At 39.2% G+C, this 12,730-nt stretch overlaps 1 long non-coding RNA gene across 1 annotated transcript in view; it reads left to right on the top strand.

Moving 5' to 3' along the window:
• Positions 1–1,463: 1,463 nt before the first annotated feature.
• The window catches only part of LOC139729471 (uncharacterized), a 75,154-nt gene continuing 63,887 nt past the window's right edge, over positions 1,464–12,730 (top strand). The window contains exon 1 of the long non-coding RNA XR_011710871.1: positions 1,464–1,923. This is a non-coding gene — a long non-coding RNA (uncharacterized lncRNA). The remainder of the gene's footprint in view (positions 1,924–12,730) is intronic.

The raw sequence follows: 12,730 nt of genomic DNA, 5'->3' as shown, positions 1-12,730 counted from the left end.
CAACGTGGGTTGAGTAAAGGTGGTGGTAATTAGATCATACCAGCAAGGCATCAAAAAGAAATCAAAGACTGCACAAGGCTATATTAGTAGGAGAAAACTATTGTGTGGCGCATAATTTGATTCCTCTCATACTATTTAATTCAATTGCATCTAAGACGAAGTTTGGTTCCAGGAATTTTTATTTTTTCTTATTTATTTATTTACTTAGTTATATTTATTTATCTATTTACTTATTTATTTATTCATTTTTTATTTATTTATTCATTTTTTATTTATTTATTTATTTATTTATTTATATATTTGCAGTAAAGAGTTATGTCCCTGAGCCCTTGTCATTGAGTAATGTGTCTTGTTCACTCGGGAGAAAGAACTATGATGTGAGAAAATGTTTTGCTCTATGCGCATTGCAGAACTTGGCTTCATTATCAAATACTACACACTGCAGTTATGCAGATGTCATCAACATCATCATCATCATCATCATTATCATCGTCATCATCATCATTGTCACCATCAAATGAATTTAAGAGTAGAAACGAACAGGCTTTAATAAGCAAAGATGATTGCTGTGTGCCCTCCTGATTAACCCATTGAGGACCGACTGATTTTGCTATAACACGCATTTCCCACAGACACTTGCTCGAAAATACTCAGGACTCGTCCTCAACGGGTTAAGCATGTATAGGCCTACATCTCATGACTGACTTTTTTTTTCCATCACGGAAGCCCATCTCCAATGTATTACCACTGCACAAGTTTTGCATGCACGGAATCGACTCTCTCTCTCTCTCTCTCTCTCTCTCTCTCTCTCCCAGCCACCCACACCTTTCAAACTTTACTCGCTGGTGCTCGCTACGTTTTGTCAGTCTCCGCCCCTATTTGTGACGTCATGCGGTGTTACCATGACGACACGGTTGATCGCGACGTAGCTAAGATGCGAAAAGATGAAACAAAAGTGACAGCAGTCAGCCTTATTGAAAGACAAGGCAATGCCCTGTTAGAACAATGATGATAATGAGCTTGCAAGGGGCTATGTAAAATAGAAAAACAGACGTAAATTCTCGTCATTCTAGGGATAGGTTTTCAGGTGAAAGCACTTACACAGAAATCCCCGACCATTAAGTTTGCTTGAGTGCCGTACAAGAAAAGAATCCGGAAGAAAGAAAAACTGCTTTAAATTTTACATTTTGTGCCAACACAAAGTCGCATTTCATCTTTGAAACCTTTTCTGTTCATTTATTCCAAGTTGCCGTTGAGTTTGAAAGTCTATTATCTCACAACGCCATGCTGAGTGTTCCTTCTCCACAACGCTCCTCTGCCTATACGCTTTGTTTCCACGAATGACAACGCTGAGAAAGACTCGATGAAAGAAACCGTCGGCAACTGACATTCTATTAAGAATTTCCCTTGTGATGTTCCATGCTCGCTCACCACCCCGGTCAGCTTACGCTGTAGCACTGATCACTAGCAGACGGTTCTGTGTGCGTCGACGCGCGTTTCGCGCCACCACTACCAACAGATCAAATTGAAACACGGAAGAGAACACAAACTAGACAGAAAGTGGCGCCGTCGGAAGCTTTCACGGAGCTTGGAGCCAAACACACCTCTTTCAACGCAACAGACACCTTTATTTTAGCCCAGAAGTCACGCACTAATATAAAGGAACTGGTTATTGGACGATAAAGCAGTCTGTGACGAGGATAAAAGAGGAAATTCGAGCTTTTTTTATTTTTTTCTTTTGTTTAAAGCAATATGCGAGGCTACACTTGGATTTTTGCCGTCTCCGTATTTTTGACAAGCGCGGTGTTAGTGATCGCCTCGCCCAGATGGCCCGGGGGAAGTAGCCAGCAGAGGTCGCGGTGGACTCTACACAGCAAGAGAGATTTCCCATCACCATTGTCGGATACAAGTTTTGTCAAACGGGTGAGAAAATGATTAAAATAGTTCAAGATGTTCCACGGCTATGCAACTAGATATAAGTGCATTCTGTCTATATCTGGACGTACTTGATAAAAAACTTCTCCAATTTACTTGTTAGTTCTATTCTGATGAAGTGTGTCTATAATTAGGAGTATAACAAGAGAGCAAAAAAAAAAGTGGAATTTTGTCAAGAAGGTACAGGATTCACTTAAAAAGTGTTCTACCATCTTCACAAATTTTACCCTTTAAGCTGCAGGAACTTGTTTGCTTGTTATAATGCCTTTGGAAATAGAAGTCTCTTGCGATTTTAGATAAAACATCTGGATTCGTTTGTAGATGAACTCTGTTTTTTTTTCATTTATCCATGTTTTCACTTTTATGTAGGAATCAAAAGCTTGTCTCTCATGATTTGGAGTGGAATTTACACCACGTAAAATTCTAGCCTAGATTGACGGAAGAGAAACTGCATCAAAAATAATGGACAAGTTCGAGAAGGGGCTTCCGTGAACTGCAAATTTGAAAACAGATTAAAGAGAGATGGGATGGTAAAATCAAAGTCCATTCAACTTCTGCCACCATCATGTACTAAAAATGACACTAGCTCCCTCGTTACCAAACCACAATCCTACGATTGTAATACAACTGTACACCGATAAGACCCCTTTTGGTAACTGGGTAGCCGATGTGAAGTCTTAGATAAAACTACCCACGCATTTGGGTGTTAGAATCTGGTTGTATTTTTGTTTAACATCAGAAAGGCAAAGCAGAAAAAACATTCTTTCTTTTTTAAAGAAAAAGCAAAAAAAAAAAAAAAAAAGAAGATGATTTGTCTATGGTTTGACTTTTCAATCATAGCAAGTACAGTGAGGAGATGGTGTAAGCCGAAATTGGAAGGCATTGTAAAACAGGAACCTGTAGAGTTGCGAGATGCGACTTTTTATTAGTTTATCTTCTTCATATAAATGACCTTTTTGCTCTGACTTGCTTCGTCATGAGATGTGCACCCGTAAATCTACTTCAATATAATTAAGCTGAACGGTGATCTGCTAGGTCTGCCGTGTGCTGTGGAACCATGTATATTTACTCTTTATTCCAGTTGCTTCACCTCCTTGTTTTATTTCTTTAGTTCATGTTTTAATTTTTTACAGTTTGATACCGTTATAACGAAACCTCGGGACCGGCAGTTTTTTTTTTTCGTTATAACAATTATCGAAATTTCGTTATAACCGAACAAATCAATAAGCGATGAAAAATACATACAGTGGATAACGGTGCGACCTGAATCTTTACTTCGTTGTAACCGGAATTTCGTTATAACCCTGTTCGTTATAACGGGAGTGCACTGTATTGGTGTGTCTTGATCCGTCGTTATTGTTGCTTTCTCTCTTTTTTTTTTTTTTTTGCTTCTGTCTGACTTTTTGGACGAGGTTATAATGTTATCGATGTTGTGAGACAGAGATACTCGAATCGGTTGTAAAATGATCATATATCTGAAAGCAAACTCGTGACGAAGGATTTGAACTTGATCAAATGTTCCCTTTCAAATGGGTCAGGTGTTTTAAATATTGATGTCACTCAGAACTGAATGAACATTCCCACTAAAAACACAAAAATCCGTTGCAAGTATTTTTTTTTTCACAACGATATGTAACAAATTAATGATACAATATATATATTTGCTGCGTTAAAAAGAGCTGCTTTTGGAGCCCTGAAATAATATTTGGCGCCCTGAATTTTACATGATGTTGGTAGTCAGGAGGCAGTGGGGTTGCTAAGTTCCGGCCTGCCTTGGACACAAAACTAAGGTCGCTCTGTAAGACCAGTGTATAGCTCTACAATACCCAGCTTCCGTCTCTCCAAACAAGTTTTATTCCTTCCTTTAGCCAGACAAAGACTCTTTGTTTGGTGTCACGCACCAGCTAGTGACCTGAAAAAAAAAGGAAGAAAGAAAAAGGTATGTGCATAGGAGAGCCTGAAAGATCAAATTTCATCTAATATTTTTCTTGTCATTTTCATTTATCATCCTTGAAAGATGCGCATGCGCGACCTATCTCGAAAGGGTTTTTTTTTTTTTTCAGGTTATAGGAACAATTACCTTTTGACCAGAAACAGACATTGCTCTGTTACTGTTTCTGTTTTATGTCAGATGCGGAATTGTTAACTTTAACAACCATTGTTATTCATATTATATCTAATTATCTGTCACGGTTGACAACAATGTACAATAGAGTGATATCCATAAAAAAAGAGTGTATGTTGGCACTTACTTTTAAAAGATCTACCGGAATCTTAATCGCAATGGATGACAGACTAACAAATCCGAAAATTTTAGGGACGTCGTTCACCGACGAAATCCACGGATTTTGGTGAGGAGGCAGATAAATAAACAGTGCACGGAATGATTACACCGTACGTTGAACCATTTCTCTTAAACCAAAAAAAAAAAAATGCCTAGAACGTCGCAATGTTTGGAGGAGGCGTGTTGGCTGTTGGCTGTTACAATAGAAAACACCATATTTTACTTAGTTTGCATTAATTTTTTTTTCATGTACCTATACGCCATCGCAATGGTACATCACAAACTGAGGTTTCTGACAAATCCAGGCCGCCTTTGTATCCAGGCGACGTACCCAAGAGTGTTGTAATTGTATGATTATAAAACTCACAAGATCGTTAAGTATTCAGAAGACAGCAAATTAAACAAGTTGAATTATTCCATCAACAGTAGGCGAGATTTTGATGCCCTGTTTCCGGCATTTGCGATCTTTCTATCAATTCAAATTTTCTACAACTATCGCAAATCGCACCAAATCACTGTATTAGCCCACGCCAAGTTTTGTTGATCCAAGTTGATTCAATTATGCAAACAAAATCAGGAGCAACGTTGAAGCCATGAATCGATCCCACGTCTAACATTATCAAGAGGCACATAACTGGCCCTTCATTACGATGACCACGATTGCCACCTTGTATTCCTTGGGAGATCTGTAAAGGGCACTGCAATGTGTCGTCTTAGAACTATTGAATATCATAATTGGACGATAAAGTGTGGCGTGTACGATATTGCACGCAATATAGAACCAATTTGCCCTCAAAACAAGAGACCACACTATTCTGGACCATTCATGGATCCATGTTTAGTTGTTGATTTAATTATCGATGCGTGCACTGACAGTGCTAACGAGATGATCGAAGCAAGTGGCAAATGAATAGATGAGAATGACGCAAAAGGGGGATATATTTATACAGGGTGGTATTAAGATAAAAAGAAAAGGCGCATCAACGTGTGGGCTCACGAGGAGACTGCACAAAGAATTGTTTCATGACCCTCCTCATGCATACATGAATCGCAAACCAAAGACCAAGTACTTTCCAACTGCCTGGTCAATTTCGTAACGCTGTCCTATCCAAACCGCATGCAGACAGTCGCGGAAAGACATATTATACTCGTGTCTTTCACCCAAGGCTTGAAGGGGGAGCACGCTGTCGTATTTTAGCGACAGGATGGGAGAAATTGGAGTTGGCAACTCTGTTACCATCATCATCTAAGGACAATGAACTCTTTAGAGTTAGAGAGAGAGAAAACCAATTCCTTATCCTGAATTTCTCTATATGCCAATCACTCCAACCTGCGGCTTTAACTTGTGAGACGCAATGCTCTCTTTTGTTTGACGCCGCGCGAAATCGGCAGGACTTTATATCTTAAAGGCATTCACTTTCTTGTGACATCACAGGAACATGCACCAAAGTTAAGATAAGAAAAGGTCGCCGCATGTTGTACTAAGAATAAAAAGAGGGGTTTTCCCCGCAGCCATTTAGGAGGTTGCGGAAAGGGATAGGGAGCGAGAGAGAAAGATTGAGATGTATAGGAGAGGAGGGAGAAGTGGGAAAGTTAGTATAAAGAAAGAGAAAGGAGGAGATAGTAAGGAGGAATGGGAGTTTGAGAACCACAGTAAACACAGTCATAAACACTTCAACTATCGCTAAATCACCAAAATGCAATTAGGCGTGAGTGAAACATCGTCCATACACTCCATGAGTTTTCCCCCTACGGTTGTCAGCTCCATGAGCACTGATGCATGAGGAAGTATGTCCATGGTTTACCAACTTGTAAACCAACATGTATCACAACAAAATGAAACAGGACGCCATCAAACGTACTTCATCATGCTGATATTCAAATGGATATCAAACCAGAAGAGAGACAGTTTGCATCCGGTTTTTCTATTGTCGTTGTTTTAAAAGCTGAAATGCTATTGCGTAAAACTTGACCAAAACCGTGGATAACGCCTATAGTCAAGCAAAATTGTCTACGTTAAGATATGACCAAGAATATGAAGACTGAGAGAGAAAAAATGTACACTTTAGAAAGACCATAGAGTAGGAAAGTGAAAAAAGTTCAAACTCCCTAAATAAGCTTAACCTTAACCTTAATTTTGATTTCTTGGCTATATGTTTCTTACCTAAGTTAGTTCATCTTTATTTTTTCTGTTGGAAATCTATGTATTTATCTATGTAAGCATTTATCTAGTCATTCTCTTATTTAAAGCGAATGTGCATCCCATTTAAAGCAGTCGGTACCCCATGGGGTTCTTAACAAACAACGGTGGTCAGTGAAAGGTGATGATCAAGGGAGACCATAACGAGTGTATGGGGTGAAATACATACTTCGCCGTAGAAATACACACTATGGAATAATATGTGCACGAGGAAATTAAGAAAAAAAAACCGCTTGAAACTCCTACACCAATGATGATTTGCTGCTACACCAATGAGAACTTTCCAGTGAAATAAAGGGCAGCCGCTTGGCTTGCACGTTACCTCACAATCATATGATCGATTGAGATCTAATGGGATATTAACACGTGAAAGAATACATGAATTATTCATGCTCTATCTGATCCAACAGAGAGTGAAATAGTTCTGTGATCGTTTTCACGGAGGCACGATTTCGAAATACTGCGACGGCGGCAAGTCCAAGAGTATCTGCTCCCATTTATTATAGAACAAAGAATACTTTTTCATGCGACCGCACATTCCTCATCTCAGTATGACATATTCGCACAGTTCCCGCGTTGGATTAAGAAAATGTTGCTATGAACATCAAAATAGGCTTTAAACTGAACTTTTGTTCCACAGAGAAGCGTGTTATATTCTCTTTTATTAGTTCCTATATGTTGTGTGATTGTATTTTTTTTTCAGTTTCTCCGACTAAACCAAGCTCGTTTTTCAGTCTTTGTAGAAGCCCAATTACTCGATAATTTTAGCGTGGTAAGTGTATTTTGGAATGTATCAGTAACTATGTGCAGGCACCAACTTGATTGGCTTTTGATGACGTCATAAGCAGATAGTTACCACTTTAATGCATATATAATATCAGGGAAGTGTAACTGGAAGATTGGAGGGCGGAGCGAGGGAGCAGAATGTCCGCAAATGACCGAGAAGGATGATTTAGTTGCCCACGCGGTTTGTGTCATCAAAACTTTGGAAAGAAATGTGACAGCAAGAGGAAGTTCTATAAAAGTCAGATCCCCAACATTAACGAAATAATGTAGCAAAGCGGAAATGGAAGTCGGCAGTTTTTCAGGACAGTCTGCAGTAAACACACACACACACACACACACACACATACACACACACACACACACACACACACACACACACACACACACACACACACATATATATATATATATATATATATATATATATATATATACATATCGTCTGAGGATATTAGTGTAAATGGGGAAACAAAATTTTTGAAAGGTTTTATGAAGACTTAGATAATGTCTTTATTTGGGTCACGTGGATCTTTCTTGAGGTCCCTTTGCAAAATGGGATGCTAAATGTTAATCCAGGTCAGTTACCCTATTACTTGAAATCCCTCAATACTTTCAATATCTGGTCGCAGTCTACAATTGCTAGTAAGAAATGACACGAAAAAAAGAATATGAGTTCCACTAACTCAAATCAGGGGAATGCCTTCAAACTTCTGAATCTTCTCGTGGATAAAACAAGGAGGAGAGAGAGAGAGAGAGAAAAAAAAGGTCACGTTGGACTTTGCAACTATTTTTTTACGGAGAGATAGAAAGAATGGCGCGTTACTACAGTTGCGTGAGAAGAAAATGCAAACTAGAAAAAAAAACACCACAGAATGATGATCCTAGGTTTTCATCAAATTAGCATGAACTCTCCTTTGATCATCATCTGGGGCGCATCGATGCGAAGGTTCGGACAGAAGTTTGTTTGTTTGTTTGTTTGTTTGTTTGTTTGTTTGTTTGTTTGTTTTTTACCGCTATTTATCTCTCTGTATTATGTACATACATACAAACACACATGTATTGATACATCATTTTGTATTACAATGTGACTTGCCGCCCCGCTTCATTGCTATTGAAACGCAGATCTTGTATTTACGAAAGATTCATGCCAAGGTGATTTCATTGAAAAAAAAGAAAAAAAATCTGCACATGAAAAACCTTGAAGTCTAGGAGTCTATGGGAGTGTTTCGAGATTAGCAGACTTCCGATTTTGTGTGAAGCACGTTACTGTGATGTTGTCATTTTTTATTGGTTAAAATACACAAACAAATTATCATTTCACTGTTGCATAAAAATATGAACTTTGTTCAAGCGGACCCTGCTCGTCAGCTGGAGAGGGGTATAATGGGGAGTTCCTTCGCACCCCCTGTACCCCTCCCCCCCCCCCCCGCCCCAGTTAAGGGTTTGTGTCAAGATGACCGCAAACTGTATCTAGTGATCGAACTGACGGATTACAAAATAAAATAGAAATTTCTGATCATAGATATGTCAGTTTCCACTGTTACACTCAGTTCATATCTAACAAAGACTCCCTTTATCACTAGAAAGGTCCATATTTTACATGTGACTGTCTGGATGACTTTTAAGGATTAATTTCTTAAAATCGACTTTTCCAAATTTCATCGAACTACACTGTAACTTTCAGAGACTGCAGTTCATGAAAGATGTATTTGTTATTATGCAATATGTTAATTCGAAGACGATTACTAAAGAAACCAGAAGAAGAAAGAAGGAACACGTAGATGCATGCATTACACGTATAGCTGGAGATCAAATCAGTCGTCATCTTGTTTGTAGGGGATTTTATAAGAAACACAAAGAGAACAAATATGTTCTGTTATTTCCCTTGGCAAAAATTTGGGTGGGGTACCACGAGAGCACGCAGAAGAAAGAACTTTGCCGACCTATCTACTATTCTTAGAAATAAGAAAGAAAATAATAGAGTTGAGAAGGTGATGAGAATTAGAAAAGAAAATACGATAATTGTGTATAGCGCGATAGAGGGAAGTGTATTGCTGAATATTGGCTAGCAATGACTGTCATGATTGACAGCTTAGGTGAGCGAGAAGTCAAAGACACACACACACACACACGCACACACACACACGCACACACACACATACACACACACGTATTATTTAAGATATCTCATACGTAATACTTCACCTTGGATTTGCATTAGGTCTATTCTACCTTATGTGTTTGTCGATAATTGGCGGCTAAAGTGATTGCCATCGAGATCTCATGCCATTCAGACCAGTGGTAGAAGGATCTATTGTATGCTATGTACGTGTTCACGGGTTCAAAGCAGGCGATGCGGGCACGTGACACGCCAGATAGAGCATTCTGAATCACGCATGGGCTATTTTCGTCCTCGCGGAATGCCGTCGTATCGAATCAAGCAATCGATACAGAGTCATTATCGGGACGGCCGATAGAAATCATTCCCAATAGAGAAATCCTGCCGGATTATATCGGAAATGATATCGATTTTGAAATCGCCCAATCAGCTTCATTGGCTATATCTATTTCGACGGAGAGAATGACAGGGACGTGCGACGGACTCAAATCCAAAAGTATAAATAAGTCAAAGGTCATTTAATTTTCACCTTTTTTGTTTCCTTATTATACCAGTGTGGTACATGATTGGACGTACAATACGCAACTGCACACATTTAAAACAGGGGGGCACAGCCGTCGGGGGCTCCCCCCACACTTTTTGTGCACCATACAAAGGTGTCATCACTACACTTTTTTCAACCCGGAAGTACGTAAGTGCCACTAAAATGGGAGGGGAGAGAATGAGCTGACCTTTTTTTTTTTTGCTTGTCAGCTGAAGAAACCCGGAAGTGGACGGGGAGAGATGCACTGAGGACCTTTTTTATCTATTTCTTCTATTTTTTTTTTGCTTGTTAGCTCATGAAACCCGGAAGTGGGCCCCCACACTTTTGAAAACAGTGCGCCGGCCCTGTAAAAGTTTAGACGTGCATTCTTCTCGAATTAACCAGGAGTTCGAATCTCTGCAGAAAATCTACTTCAACGGACGAACGAGGGTGTATAGCAATGCACCTGTTGCTCAGTTACTGACACATCACTTCTTGTTTGTTTGTTGTTGTCATTTTTTTCGCTGCTTGCTGCAAAGTGCAAAAGCAAAAGCTGGAAAGAGAGGGAACCATCCGGGATTGGAGCAAAATTTTTCATAAAATGACACCAAATTAACGGGAAGCTACGTTTGTACCTACGTCAGATCACCACCTGGTGGGCGTAAAGGAGTTGTGATAAGAACATAAGGAAGAAAAGAGAGAGAGAGGGAGAGATAGCGAGCAAGGAAAACCAAGCTCGTACAATGCAATCAAGGAAATGTGTTGGCTAACAGGAAATTAATTTCCTTGAACTCGGAGTTAGTTGCATTCCGTTAGTGTTTTAGATTCTGAAAATCAGTTTCGCACATTGGACAAAGACAAGAGTAGACTTAGAGAAAAAAAAAATGTAGAAGAATATGGACATTGATAGGTGAGTAGATCAGATGAGAGATTTTCCTTGGAATCTGGAAAATGGAATCTGGAAAAATGGAGAGACTGCATGGCTTGTCTTGTTGAATGTCAGAACTCAGCGGGTGGTGCATATTTGAGTATCTGATTCAGAGGCAATATGCTATGTCCAAGTGATAGTGTGGGTTTGTGGGTGCTTGTGCGTGCTGAGTTTAAAGATTGCACCAACGTGTGGTTGTTTGGTATAGGTACGTGGAAGCCAGAAGTTTCTATGTTGCACGAGTTTGACAATCAATCCCCCTCATTTTCTCCAAGAGTGAGTTGTCGAGCTTGGCGAGATGATGGTCAAGAAACGCGACAGCCTCAACTGACAGATGTAAAGTAATGGGGAAAATATCAAAGGAGCATCACCAACATATTCATTCTGAAAAAAAAAAATATCGGCGACATATTAAGTTTAGGAAGTGATATTCTGTATTCGTTCGCTGTGATGTTTTCACCACAAGTTCAATTTGTATCATGCAACTCGTCTTTTCCAGCAATGGCTATTTTGTCGACTGAATTGAATATGATTTCGCCATTGACGTGGACTCCGGCAAAAGGGCTTTATTAAGAAACAGAATAAAATGCGGACCTATACATATGTCGTTTTCATCAGTTGCGTTTGCAGTCACAGTGATGAATTAATCAACTCTTTAGAAACATTTCCGTTATGATACATTGAATATGGTCAGAAAAGCAGACGACACGAAAGAGAAAGAGAGGGAGAAGAAGTCAGAGAGAGAGAAAAAATGGGAGAGAGAGAACGAGAGGGAATGCAAACAGTAGATATGAACAGATTTTAGTTCATATCTTTCGATATTTTTTTCTAAATTCACCGAGAGTGTGGATGAAACGAACCACGAATTTCGAGGGAAAGTAGGGAGCTGTGCAATGGACGTTTGTAGAGATGTCGAGAAATACCCCGTTACTATGGTTACGGTTGAAGAAGTAAACCGGGGTATCTGTGCACATATCTTATATTTTTATTTTCTGTCGTTTCTTTCAAAATCCAGACAGGATACGTTTTCATAAGAAAAATATACTTTGACTCTGATGCATTGCTATCCAGAATATGAAATAAAATCAAGTAAAATATGAAGTAAAATCATATTTTTAAAAGATGCAATGAAGGTAATCTTTGATATTTATGTACCGGAAAAAACTGGCAGGATATGGAATCAATATTAATGCATATTTACCATCGAAAAGACTAGGGTTTTGGCCACGAAGGTAAGTTAATTAGATTTAAATGTCTAAATATCAGAGAGGTAACTTGATCTTGTCACAGTGAGGAAACTGCTCCAGTTAATATATAATCATATATATTGGACTGTTTTCCTGGCATGGACTTTAATTTCAAAGAAGATCTAAAAATCCGTGGCTAGAAGAGTTTAAACGTTTTGCATTTGACGAGAGAGAGAGAAAAGAGAAGGAAAAAGATGTAGCATTTTTCCTTTCTCTCTGCGTAGGCAGGAGTAATATTCCATCTATCATTCTGACGTGTCCTAACCAAAGAACCAATTACTCTCCCGGTCGTTCCACGGAGGAGGTCCGTCAGTGTCACCCAATACGGCTGATAATAACCCCATTATTGCGATTCAGATCAGGTCTGTTCTCGTTTTTCCCCAGGTTTCCATTTTTTTGGTCTGTTCCCCCCCCCCCCCCTCCCGAAGTGAATTGATGGCAGCCGTTTGGCTATGACTACGGCCAGACATAAAACTGTTACTGTGTGGGTTATGACTGGACAGATTCTTCTCACCCTGTTGCGAGAACAGAGATCATCACGTTTTTTCCACACCAAAATTAGGAAATAGGAAATAGATTTTCTCGTCCATTTATATTTTCGTTTTATTCGCTTTACATTCACTCAACTTCTGTCTTTCCTTCTTTTTTTCACTCGCAACCCCTTCAATGCCATGCTTCACAAGCTACTGTGAGTAATCTGTCATTCAT

This window comes from Diadema antillarum, unplaced genomic scaffold (assembly GCF_040938485.1).
Source record: "Diadema antillarum isolate AM-2024a unplaced genomic scaffold, OU_Dant_1.0 seq00000243_RagTag, whole genome shotgun sequence".
NCBI lineage: Eukaryota > Metazoa > Echinodermata > Echinoidea > Diadematoida > Diadematidae > Diadema > Diadema antillarum.
This window is presented reverse-complemented; position numbering and strand designations above follow the sequence as displayed.